The sequence below is a fragment of the Schistocerca nitens genome, chromosome 1 (genome assembly GCF_023898315.1).
Source record: "Schistocerca nitens isolate TAMUIC-IGC-003100 chromosome 1, iqSchNite1.1, whole genome shotgun sequence".
In the NCBI taxonomy this organism is placed as follows: Eukaryota; Metazoa; Arthropoda; class Insecta; order Orthoptera; family Acrididae; genus Schistocerca; species Schistocerca nitens.
Genome location: NC_064614.1, coordinates 1,068,482,497 through 1,068,496,729, shown reverse-complemented (window position 1 = coordinate 1,068,496,729; position 14,233 = coordinate 1,068,482,497). Strand labels below are relative to the sequence as shown.

At 43.9% G+C, this 14,233-nt stretch overlaps 1 protein-coding gene and 1 pseudogene across 1 annotated transcript in view; both read left to right on the top strand.

The window, feature by feature from the left end:
• Nucleotides 1-14,233, top strand: part of LOC126198198 (nitric oxide synthase, salivary gland) — a 730,749-nt gene that overhangs the window by 512,004 nt on the left and 204,512 nt on the right. The gene's annotated exons all lie outside the window — the stretch shown is intronic.
• On the top strand, nt 1,619-1,736 carry LOC126211621 (5S ribosomal RNA; annotated as a pseudogene).

Below are 14,233 nucleotides of genomic sequence, written 5' to 3'. Positions count from 1 at the left end.
AGTTGCTGACAAGAATAATATGTAGAAGAATGGACGAGAAAATTGAGAATGTGTTAGTTGACGATGTTTGGCTTTCAGAAAGTTAAAGGCACCAGAAAGACAGTTCTGATGTGCTCTAGTTCGCACCAAATTATTAGTTCTATTCGACGATGCCTACGCTAATTTTGTTTATATGTTTTGACTATGCCAGTCTGGCTTTATTACATTAGATTCCGTTTTAAACAGTTCTGAAGGTGGTCACTACAGATCAAAATCGATAGTCTGATGACAATTTTTGTGATCGCAGACTAAAATTGAAGAAACAAATTCTATACTCTTCATGGATCGGTGTTTTTATTCGTGATTATGTCGCAGCTTGTAAAAATAGAAATATGTGAGCATTGACTGACAGATTTTACTTTTAAATACTTTTGAATATATTTCTTTCCGTTAATGTGTGAAACTAAGATGCTGAAAATACCTACATAATATCACGTACTCAGTTTTTTTCTTCTCTTCATAATTTGCATACAATATTCCGGTATGTTTCACATAGTCAAGCTTTCATTCTTCTGTGTCACTTCGTTGTTAAATGTCAGTGGTAGTAGTCCAAGAATTATGCTCCTAAACAGAGAAATGTACTGTTTTCATGGCCAGCACTGCATAAATGGCAACATAAACTTTTCAACACTGAGATAATTATGACGGCGTAGTTTATCGCCGCGACATTCTTGAAGAAATGCTACACAAAGTCCTTGCCGCGTCAGGTTAGTCAGTATCGAACTTTCAACGAATTCCTCCGTCATCATCGTCAGAAGATTTCTCCTGACGATCACGGTGGAGTAGCCCATCGAAAGCTTGATATTGACAAAACTGACTCGGCAAAAACTCCGTGAAACATTTACTAACAACAATCTATACTTTAGTGTCCCTTTCACTCATAACAGGTAAATATCATTTTTAGATCGAGTGACTCTCTGACGTTGCTATTTGCAGAAGTAACTTATTCCATAAAGAGCAGTTACCTTTAAAACAATAACAATGAGATTTACAGTAAACACATAAAAGAAATTTGCATTAAATACGGGTAACAGGATTCGCCTTCTAGCGGAATACTGTTATTTGTTTGTCTCGGTGCGAACTAGTTCTGTCGCAAGTGAGTCGTTGTCTGGAACAACGACTTAAGGGTAGGACGTCAAACGGGCCGAAATGGAGCAGAAGAGGCACCAAAGGATATTTTAATTTCCAGTGTCTTTACTGTTACAAATAAATTCATAAAGCTTGGTCAGCTTGACCAGGAAGGATCCAGGAGTCACGCCCATAGCAGTGGAAGTTCAGCAACAAAACAAAATATATATGTTCTTAGAAGTGAAATTTCATCATTACTTCATTTACTTATCGGCTGCATTTGTTGCTATAGGTACATTCTTCTTCATAAGTAAGAGAGATTCTTCGATGAATTTTGCTCAAACCGCACTTACAGGTGTATAAAACTCTAGAATTTTTCAAATCTGTTTATAGCTGTGGTAAAAATTCAGATAATTAAGTATATAATTTGAGTTTTTTTCTAAACATGAAGTTTGAAATGTAACAGCTTATTCATTTTTTCATAAATTAACTGAATTCTAGAATTTCGTATGGCAACGGCCTTGCCGCAGTGGATACACCGGTTCCCGTCAGATCACCGAAGTTAAGCGGTGTCAGGCGTGGTCGGAACTTGGATGGGTAACCATCTGGGCCTCCATGCGCTGTTGCCATTTTTCGGGGTGCTCTCAGCCCCGTGATGCCAATTGAGGAGCTACTCGACCGAATAGTAGCGGCTCCGGTCAAAGAAAACCATCATAACGACCGGGAGAGCAGCGTGCTGACCACACGCCCCTCCTATCCGTATCCACAGCTGAGGATGACACGGCGGTCGGATGGTCCCGATGGGCCACTAGTGGCCTGCAGACGGAGTGCTTAGAATTTCGTACACCTATAAGTATGGTCTGTATGATGTGCAAAATTCACCGAAGAATCTCTCTTACTCATGAAGAAAAGTGTACCTATAGCGACAAATGCAGCCAATAGCCAGTGAAAAAATGATGTTATTTCACATGTAAAAAAAATTATTTTGCTTCGTTTTTGAACTTCTACTGCTAAGAGCGTGAATCCTGAATCCTTCCTGGTCATACTGACAAAGTTTTATGAATTTATTTATAAAAACGTAGACAGTGGAAATTAAAATGTCCTTTGGTGCCTCTCCTGCTCCAAGTCGGTCCGTTTGACGTCCTACCCCCATTAACTGAAATATATCAAGATCGAGATGCAGAGCGTCAATCGTTTCAAACAGGTTTTTTGTTTTTTCCAACTCTCGTAAATGAGCTAAATTTCGGGTAAATAAAAACATAATATTGTGATTTCTGGATACAGTGTGTTTCACAATTCATGTTACACAATTCTAGAGGTTGTAGAGGGGACATAGTAGATCAAGTTTTACATAAGAATCCATATCCGGAAACTTCATCCAACGACGCTACAGAGCGTTAAAGTTATAAGCGCTTGCACGTTTAAATGTGTACATATACAGGGTGAGTTCGTGACGACGTTACGCACATTCTAGGATGATGCAGGAGAATATTTGTCGAACGTGTCGAAAGTCATAAGCGAAAACCGTTTCGATGCCTATGACAGTGGAATACATGTACTGGCACTGCCGTTGCTAAGCAACATTCGGAGGTGGTAGTATGAACCAAAATAAGAAAAAAATGTCTATTAAACATGAGCTCTAAAATGCATATGTTAAGAGCTATGGGCACTTGTTCAATAGAGGTGTTTCACAGTAGACAAGACGGACAAGTGCTCGTAGCTCCTCAGATAAGCATTTTAGAGACCATGTTTACTAGACTTCTTTTTCATTGTTTTGGTCCATACTGTCACCTGCCCTACAATCTTAGTACCTGTACATGCATTCCACTGTTATAGGTGTCCGCAGCTCGTGGTCTAGTGGCTAGCGTTGCTGCCTCTGGATCACAGGGTCCCAGGTTCGATTCCGGCCGGGTTGGAGATTTCCTCTGCCCGGGAACTGGGTGTTTGTGTTGTCCTCATCATTTCATTATCATCATCATTCGTGATAGTGCTTAGACTGCACTGCGAAAAAAAATTGGACTGTATAAAAATTGGGAATTTGTACAGGCGCTGATGACCGCGCAGTTGAGAGCCCCCTAAACCAAGCATCATCATCATCATCATCACTGTTATAGGTATCACAACCGTTTCCATTTGTAATTTTCGACTCGTTCATCTCCAGTATAGGGCTCATAGCCTCAGATTGATACATTTATCCTTCTCCATCATCCTAGAAAGTTTGTATCATCATCACGGTTCCACCCTGTACATACATATATTTATAGGCGCCGCCACCCATAACTTTAATGCTCTTTAGCGTCGTAGGATCACGTTTCCAGACATGGATTCCTACGTAAAACTTGATCTACTAAGTCCCCTCTATAGCTTCTAGAAGTGTGTAACATGAATTGTGAAACACCCTATATTTTACGTGATAGTGGAATATGTAAGAATTACTGACTGACTGGATTTCTGTTAAGACGTCGTTCCAGGGAACGCCTCAAATGTGTCATCTTCAATAAGAATTTATCTCTTCTAAAAATACAATGATAGAAATTTCTTCGATTCTAAAATACACTCCTGGAAATGGAAAAAAGAACACATTGACACCGGTGTGTCAGACCCACCATACTTGCTCCGGACACTGCGAGAGGGCTGTACAAGCAATGATCACACGCACGGCACAGCGGACACACCAGGAACCGCGGTGTTGGCCGTCGAATGGCGCTAGCTGCGCAGCATTTGTGCACCGCCGCCGTCAGTGTCAGCCAGTTTGCCGTGGAATACGGAGCTCCATCGCAGTCTTTAACACTGGTAGCATGCCGCGACAGCGTGGACGTGAACCGTATGTGCAGTTGACGGACTTTGAGCGAGGGCGTATAGTGGGCATGCGGGAGGCCGGGTGGACGTACCGCCGAATTGCTCAACACGTGGGGCGTGAGGTCTCCACAGTACATCGATGTTGTCGCCAGTGGTCGGCGGAAGGTGTACGTGCCCGTCGACCTGGGACCGGACCGCAGCGACGCACGGATGCACGCCAAGACCGTAGAATCCTACGCAGTGCCGTAAGGGACCGCACCGCCACTTCCCAGCAAATTAGGGACACTGTTGCTCCTGGGGTATCGGCGAGGACCATTCGCAACCGTCTCCATGAAGCTGGGCTACGGTCCCGCACACCGTTAGGCCGTCGTCTTCCGCTCACGCCCCAACATCGTGCAGCCCGCTTCCAGTGGTGTCGCGACAGGCGTGAATGGAGGGACGAATGGAGACGTGTCGTCTTCAGCGATGAGAGTCGCTTCTGCCTTGGTGCCAATGATGGTCGTATGCGTGTTTGGCGCCGTGCAGGTGAGCGCCACAATCAGGACTGCATACGACCGAGGCACACAGGGCCAACACCCGGCATCATGGTGTGGGGAGCGATCTCCCACATGGCCGTACACCACTGGTGATCGTCGAGGGGACACTGAATAGTGCACGGTACATCCAAACCGTCATCGAACCCATCGTTCTACCATTCCTAGACCGGCAAGGGAACTTGCTGTTCCAACAGGACAATGCACGTCCGCATATATCCCGTGCCACCCAACGTGCTCTAGAAGGTGTAAGTCAACTACCCTGGCCAGCAAGATCTCCGGATCTGTCCCCCATTGAGCATGTTTGGGACTGGATGAAGCGTCGTCTCACGCGGTCTGCACGTCCAGCACGAACGCTGGTCCAACTGAGGCGCCAGATGGAAATGGCATGGCAAGCCGTTCCACAGGACTACATCCAGCATCTCTACGATCGTCTCCATGGGAGAATAGCAGCCTGCATTGCTGCGAAAGGTGGATATACACTGTACTAGTGCCGACATTGTGCATGCTCTGTTGCCTGTGTCTATGTGCCTGTGGTTCTGTCGGTGTGATCATGTGATGTATCTGACCCCAGGAATGTGTCAATAAAGTTTCCCCTTCCTGGGACAATGAATTCACGGTGTTCTTATTTCAATTTCCAGGAGTGTATGTTGGCTCCGCTACTGCAACTATTTACGTTTGCTTTTGTATATTGCTTCATATCCTTTAGAGCACATATTGTTTATGTGCTAACCTTAGCCATGTATGCAGAATAAATTATAGGGCTGGATTTCTCCTGTTTACGCAGGACGTAAATTATTCTTATGCTACTTTCCTCGTCAGAACTTAATTCAGCACAGTCAGATCATCAGTCGTAGTTTTTGTCGATGTTCTTGTCATCATACACACGTTCCTCTGCGAATCTGGATGTGGAAAAGTACTGTAGATCTTGTTTTCATTAACAGAACTGGCTCTGAGCACTATGGGACTTAACATCTATGGTCATCAGTCCCCTAGAACTTAGAACTACTGAAACCTAACTAACCTAAGGACAGCACACAACACCCAGTCATCACGAGACAGAGAAAATCCCTGACCCCGCCGGGAATCGAACCCGGGAACCCGGGCGTGGGAAGCGATAACGCTACCGCACGACCACGAGCTGCCATTAACAGAACTCACATGTTCGCTAAACACTAGAGTTCAGACTTTGGAAAAACATAATACACATAATTGCGGAGATTGCAAGAGCCGAAAAGTGCAAGAATTATTGCACAATCAGCTTAACAGTTTATGCATCCAAGATGCTGATAAGAATAACACACAGAAGACTGGAAAAGAAGGTTGAGGATCTGTTAGGTGCCGATTAGGATGCTTTAAGAAAGGTAAAGGCACCAGAGAGGCGACTCTTAAGTTGCGGCTGATGATGGAAGCAAAACTGAAGTAAATTCAATAGACGTTCATAGGATTTGTTGATCCGGAAAAAGCGTACGAGAGTTTAAATGGTGCAAGATGCTCGAAATCCTGAGAAAAATAGGGGTAAGCTGTACGGAAAGATGGGTAATATGCAATATACACAAGAAGCAAGAGCTAATAATAGGACTGGAAGACGAGAAACGAAGATCACAGATTAAAATATGTGTAATAGGTGGATGTAGTCTTTCGCCCCTACTGATCAGTCGAAGAAGCAATGACGGAAATAAAAGAAAGGTTGAAGAGTGGAACTGAATTTAAACTGAAGGGATATCAATGATAAGATTCTTTGATGATACTGTTATCCTCAGAGAAAGTGAGACACAATTACAGGATCTGTTGAATGAACAGTCTAATGAGAACAGAATATGGATTGAAAGTAAGTCGAAGAAAGACGAATGTAATGAGAAGTAGGAGAAATAAGAACAGTGAGAAACATCAGGATTGGTGACCATGGAGTAGTTGAAGTTAAGGAATTCTGCTACCTAGGAAGCAAAATAACCCGTGGCGGAAGGAGCAAGGACGAATTAAAAAACAGACTAGCACTGGAAAAAAGGGCATTCCAGGCCAAGAGAAGTCTATAGTATTAAGCATAGGATTTAATTTGAGGAAGAAATTTCTAATAATGTACGTTTGGAGCACAGCATTGTATAGTAGTGAAACGTGGACCGTGAGAAAGCTTGAACAGAAGAGAATCGAAGCATTCGGTATGTGGTGCTACAGAAGAATATTGAAAATTAGGTGGACTGATAAGATAAGGAATGAGGAGCTTCTCCACAGGATCGCGAGGAAAGGAACGTACGGAAAACACCGATAAGAAGAAGGGACAGGATGATAGGACATTAGTTGATACATCACGGAATAACTTCCATGGGGCTAGAGAGAGCTGCAGAGGGCAACATCTGCAGAGGAAGACATATATTGGAATACATTCAGCAAATAATTAAGGACTTAAGTGGAAATTGTTGTTCCGAGATAAAGAGGTGGGCAGAGGAGAGGAATTCATGGCAGGTCCCATGAAACCATTCGGAAGATTAATGACTAAAATAAAAAAAGAAACAACTTCAGGTGATTGGCTGTCGAACAACAGCTGTAGCTACGCTCACACCTCGAGTGCAGTTGGCCACAGACAGCTTGAAAGGTGGAAAAAAAAAAATAGTAGAGAACAATGAGTCAACTGTAGCTGGAATGACACTGGCTTCCCTGCTAAGACGTTGCCTCTCCGCTTTGGAACTCAACGGGAGCGTCAATTCCAGTATCCCAGAATGCACCTCAAGGTCTGTGTTTAAATGAAATAACGACCGACGTAATTGCTTTACGCGTAAGAGAAAAACAACTGCTCCCGACGGCCTGAGAATCTCCATTTGCTTTTAGGACGATTGGGATTTCCGTAATTCTGAGCTTCAAGTCGGAGCTGGCGTCGTAACGGTAGCGTTAGCGGCTGCCTGTAGCGGCTGCGCCTACCAGAAATGCCCCGGATCCTCAGTAATGCGTCAGTGTTTGGCCCCGAGGTATCTCTGCTTCACACCTGAAACTCACGGCTGTTAACAAGATAAATCGCACCGTTTGCTGCGAAAACATTCAATTCGATTCATTGAACGATCAATGAAGCTATTTCAGACTCGCAATCATCTATTCAGTGTATTTCGTAACAACGGAAAATGAGGCGGGTGGAAGTATACAATACAAAGGAGAAGCAAAGAGATTCCAGTAAACAAGATTCCGCGAAGGAGCCATTTGCTAGATACTCATGGGCGTGTGATCACGAGTCACTACTGCTTTCAATAGGAAACACTGTCCAAGTTTGGACAAATGAATTTGAAATGGAAACTTTTCGATTAAGCCTCCAAGTAATTGGGCTAATGTAAAGCAAGTGAAGTCGCAGTAAGATTCCTTTGAAGACAATTTCTGCGAAGATTTGCAAACGTGAAGTGAATGGCAAAGAACGTAAACTCCCTACAACAAAAATTGTGTACATAGAAGCCAAAAAAAGGAGCAATAAAAGACAGTTAGTAAATCGTACATCACATTCATGATAAAAGAATGCAGAAATGTATTCTGTATGCAGATTTACAGAACCACCACTGATGATGTTTTGGCAATTTAAACGAAATGCATCTGGTATAAATTTCTTCATTTGGTTTGCTAAATTGGACATGTGACGACACTAAATATCGAACCCGAGCCAAAGGTTGAACAGTCGTGTAAACTATCATCTACGATATGAGAACTGTTTCTGGCGGACCGCTTGAATTTGCGCGTGTAACGGCCTGATTGGCTAACTTCATTGCTAATTATCTCCGAAATGGTGCAACGTATCGAACTTTCTTCTTAACTATTATTGCTCAACACAACGTATCCCGAAACACCGTTATATCTACATCATCACCATAGTCCGCAAGCCACCTGATCGTGTGTGGCGGAGGGTACTTTTCGTACCACTGACTGAGCCCTCCAACCCTGTTCCACTGGCGAGTAGAGTCTGGGAAGAATAATTGTCAGTAAGCCTCTGTATTGGCTCTAATTTCTCGAATTTTCTCCTCATGGTCATTGCTCGAGATCTATGTAGGAGGAAGTAATATGTTGTTCGACTCTTCCCGTAAAATGCTCTCTCGAAATTTCAAATCTCTCCGTGATGCACAGCGCCTCTCCTGTAACGTCTGCCAATGGAGTTCGTTGAGCATCTTATCTTCGTAACGCTATCGTGCCGACTAAACAATCCCGTGACGAAATGTGCCGCTCTTCGTTGGATCTTCTCTCGCTCTGTTCTATCAGTTGTATGTAGTAGCGATACCAGACAGATGGACAGTACTCAAGAATCGATCAAACAAGCATCTTCGAACAAGCATCTTCTAAGCCACTTCCTTCGTGGATGAGTTACATTTATTCAAGATTCTTCCTATGTATCTGAGTGTGGCATCTGCTTTTCCCACCATTTGGTTTATATGGTCATTCCACTTAAGGTCGCTCCGGATAGATATTCATGGATACTTTACGTCAGATACTGTGGCCAGCGATTTGTCATAAATAGTGTAGCTACACGGTAGTAAATTTGTTTTCCTATGAATGCGCAGTATGTTACATTTATTTACGTTCTAGGTCAACTGCCAGAGCCTGCTCCATTCACCAATTCTCTGGAGATCGTTCTGAAAATCGTTACTATCTTCTGGCGTTGCAACTTTGCTACAGACAACGGCATCAACTGCAAACAGCCTTAGAGAGCATCCGACGCTTTCTACCAAATCATTTGTAAACATTGTAAACAGTAACCGTCCAAAACCCTTCCTTGGGGTACACCGAAGATTACATTTACATATGTCGATTTTGTTCCATTAAGAGTGACGTGTTGAGTTCTGTCTGCAAGGAAATCTCGACTCCAGTCACGAATCTGCTCCGATACTCGATAAGCTAGTTTTTTTTTTTCACTAAACGGCTGTGCGGGACGGTGTCAATTGCCTTTCCGAAGTCAAGGAAGACGATATCAACCGGGATTCGCAGGATTTCTCTTTGCGGAATCCATGTTGATTCTTATAGAGGAGATTTTCCTTCTCCAAGCACGTCAGAATTCTTGAGCATAAAACGTGCAGCATAATTTTGTAACAGTCTTTTCAGATTGTTTCTGACCACTCTGTATATCTGGAAGTACAGGACATGTCTAGTACACTGCTTCAAATCAGAATTACTGAAATTAATAACCCCATTGCATATGCGTGGAGTTTGCTCTTCACGACATGTCCGAAAGAACAGCCGCCATTTTCATCACGCAGCCACTATGAATCAAGACACGAAGGAACTGACGACAGTGCCAGTGGGCATTGATTTAAATCAATGGGGAAAGTTGAAAGTTTGTGCCAGAACGGGGTGCAATATCTACGAACCACCACTGATGATGCTTTGGTAATTTAAGCGAAATGGAAGCACATGGAAATAATAATTGATATATAACAGTAAATGCGGAAGGTGGTCATCCAAAAAAACTCTGTACTTTTTCTTCGATACAACTTTCTGCTGTGCCATCATGCGAGTGAGTAGACCAACTATCATATGTTTCATCTACCAGTCACTAAAAAATACAAACAAAATTTTAATTGTAGTGTTAAAATTTTAAATGTAATGGTGTTACAGTGACCTGCATCTTCCGGTATCAAATATTGCTTCATCGATGCCTTCACTTTGTCGCTGTGATGCGAAACTGCTTCCAGTCTCCGCTGCCACTTGGTCTTTTTGCGACAAATGGTTCGCCATCCGCTATGCGCAGCTACTGACTCAAACACAACGCCATCCCGTTTGTCATCTATTTGTCCTCATTTCTGAGGATTCTTCTTGCCTTGTGACATCTACAATCTCCAACCACTTGCTATACCATCCAAGAAATACTAAATACTTACAGCTATGCATCTGCATTAAATTAAACCCAAAAAGTCGTCAGAAAACAGCGGGAAAAGACAACGGAACGAGGTACAGCGGTACCTCAGACACAGCAGCTCACTGTCGAGTATAACAATTGCTACCTCACATCCAAAAAATGGTTAACATTAAAGGAACCATCTCGGCACTTGGCATAACCATGAAAAACCTAAATCTGACGTTGCTAACGCACGCTTGCGTAGCGGCGCTCGACTCGGGGCTAATGCAATTTGAATCCTGGTAATCGATGAAATGTTCACTGGCAGGGTATGCCTGGCAAGGGAAGCAGAGGTGGTGGCAGAAAATTCCGAATCACCAGTCTTTGTGCCAATGTTCTAGATAAAATTGCAATCCTCTCTCCAGTGTGTCACGAAGTGACGGCATGTAACACTGCTAATGTATGTTATATGACCCATCTAAAAGGACACGGGAATGCAGCTGTTCACAAACTTGTTGAAATAAGATATATCAACAGTCGTTCTTTTTACAAGATATATAATTGAGCAGCCAGTTTCGACACTGCTTTAATGTCACCTTCAGGTCCCCTACGCAAACTGAATGGTGATATCCAACCATCAGTGCATTAGAACTGGTACCGTGACAGTGACTGGAGTAGAAACACTGTGTAAATAGAAATGCATGAGGCCAGTGATGGCACCTGTCTTAATGCACCGATGATTCACTTCGCATTGGAGCCTGAAGATGACACTAATGCAGTGTCAAAACTGGTCTCGTAGTTAACATATTTTATCAAAAAAAACGCGGTTGTTGGTATTCCTTATTTCTACAAGCTGTTAATTGTGACCGTCGGTTGGATAGCGACTTTTAGCTCGGCCGCCTCCTTCCTGCTGTTCTAAAGAAGTTGGCTACCTGCCGCCACCGGATATCACACCATCCATTCTGTCATCATCATCGTGCGACACAAACATAACACTACAGTACACACATCCGCTATACTCATCTACACTAAAAAACTACGCATGCGATACATCTCTCGAACATCCACAAGAAAAGGGGCTGATGTGCACTTAGGAAGACCACCCGCTTAACGGCTGAACCCATCCATGGGATTTTCCAACCAACAATGCCATACACACACACACACACACACACACACACACACACACACACACACACACACATATATATATATATATATATTAAATGCTGATGCCTTGAAGATGCAACCACTCTCATCTGTCGTACTGAGCGAGGTGGTGCAGTGGTTAGCACACTGAACAACTCGCATTCGGGGGTTGGGGACGTTTCAAATCGACGTCTGACCATCCTGATTAAGGTTGCTGTGGTTTCCCTAAATCGCTTCAGCCAAATACCGGGATGGTTGCTTTGAAAGGGCACGGCTGACTTCTTTCCCCATCCTTCCCTAATCTGATGGGACCGATGACCATGATGTTTGGTACCTTCCTCCCAAATCAACCAACCAACCAATCTTCTGTCATTGGCTGTTCCATGTAACTGAAACACCTTATCATCATCTCGATGTCTTCCATGTCAAATGGTTCAAATGGCTCTGAGCACTATGGGACTTAACATCTGGGGTCATTAGTCCCCTAGAACTTAGAACTACTTAAAACTAACTAATCTAACGACATCACACACATCCATGCCCGAGGCAGGATTCGAACCTGCGACCGTTGCGGTCACGCGGTCCCAGACTGAAGCGCCCAGAACCGCTCCGCCACACCGGCCGGCTGTCTGACAGGAATCGCAGCAATGTGCTCATTTCTTTTTCGGCGTCTGCAGCTATCACGGACCTCATCAGAAAATGTGATAGAATGTATCCCTTCACCATTAGTGTTTATTTCCATTGTGTTCTACTTCGTTATCTGAATACCTTCCTCAATGAACTGGCTCTAAGAACTATGGGACTTAAAATCTGAGGTCATCAGTCCCCTAGACTTAGAAGTACTTAAACCTAACTAACCTAAGGACATCCCACACATCCATGCCCGAGGCAGGATTCGAACCTGCGAGCGCAGCAACAGCACGTTTCCAGACTGAAGCGCCTAGAACCGCTCGGCGACCCTCAATGAACTCATTGAATAAATATTACGATAGGGAACATCCTTGCCCAACTCATTTTCTAATACTGTCAATGCTGTACGATATTTATGTGAGCGTGCTTAAAAGTAACGCCTCCAAATTTTTTATTCTGTTCTTAATATCAGTTGAGGTATTGGATGTCATGCATATTACTCGGTCGACTTTCCCGCTCCACTGATGCAGGTTGCAACCACCTGCCGCTAGAGGGCTCCGAATTGTAGCGTGTAACATGGCGTGAGAAATAGCGTGCTGTAATCGAGTTTCTGACCGCGGAAAACGAGACTCCAATTGAAATGCATAAAAGAATGAAAGTTGTGTACTGCGGTGGTGATTGTATCGCCTTCGCTAGTGTGTGGCGTTCGTTTGCTACGAGACTCATCGGAATCGGGCTGAGAAAATCGTCAGATAACACAGACACAGCTCTCAAGTGAGTGTGGGATATAACGAGAACATGTATAGGCCGTCAGTACAGAACTGCCATACTGTGTGCACCGCGGGTGCCTCGAATGCTCACTTCTGACGTTTAAGAGAGGACACTGGACATGTCTCAACAGTTTATTTGCTTTTTGCGTCGCGTCCGACATCGTACATAGTGGTAAGGAGAGGTGGGCTACAGAGTGGTTCACCAGTTGTCGTCGTAAGAAAGCCAGACAGGATCAGAAACGATGAGCGGACAAGCAAATGCAATAAACAAAAGCTTTGTTTAACTGGTGGCTTTCTCCAAGCGCACAAAGACTCATTACAAATAATGAGGCAAGAAACATAGTCTAGCTAACACAATGGCAACAAGGCTGAGACTCACTGAACTATAGCACAAACGATGGTGTCGGAGCCGCGATTAGGTGCTGATTGTCCATTGCCGCTGGAGGCGTGGCTCAGCGGGTGTGCACCATTGGGTCCGCTGGATCCCGAACGACGACTATCGCGATCTGCTGGAAACTTGCAATTCAATCACCACCTTTGAGACGCCTGTGGCCTGGTATCGACATTTTATATCCCTTTTTGAGCATGAGGATGATAGATTCCTAAATAACACTGTGACAGGTAATCAAACCTGGATTCACCATTTTGACCTCAGAAACAGGAAAACATAAATGGAGGCCCGCCACAAAGGATCAGCGAGGTCAAAAGAGTTCCACATCATGTCATCAGCAAGTAAATTCACGCTCAAAGTATTCTGGGATGTTCAAGATGTGGGGCGTTTGGAATTTGTTGTAACTGACAATTTTTTACAACACAACTTTTATTTACGTGAGTCTATATGGAAATGACTGAATAAAAACGAAAATTCACAATCACAAAGCCAGTAAGAATTTCCTACTAAAGGCAACAAAAGATAACTTCTAATTTTCTCACAAGAGTCCTTTGTAACACACATACACTTAATTCCAAGTCCTATTTCGAAGGCCAAGACGTAGTTTTCCGTGGAGACGTCCTTGAGGTCGGTATTCGGCGTAAACTGACGTCTAGAAGTTGTTCTAGCCTTTAAATAGTATTGGCCAGCCAATCAGATGTTGGTGTACTAATACTTCCTGCAGGCCATCTCGAACTCCCTCTGCAGTAAGTAGTACACGGAATGTCTGTTTCCAAAACAGCCGATGTTTACCATTGCTTACGCCTTTGGACTAGGCAACCTCGCTCCTGTGTCGTGTTAGATGTGTTGCCGGCCCGCAGGGGCTACCTTCGCGACGGCGTAAGAGAATTCATGCCCAAAGGCACCACCATAAACTCTTCAAGGTACTGTGGGACCCTCAGAAAACTGAAAGGACGAATTCAAAGAGTTCGTCCACAAATTCAGCACCCTCTCCTTCAGATGACAACGTCAGATCACACACGAGTGCTGTGATGTCTGCAAGCTAGCAGCTGTAGCC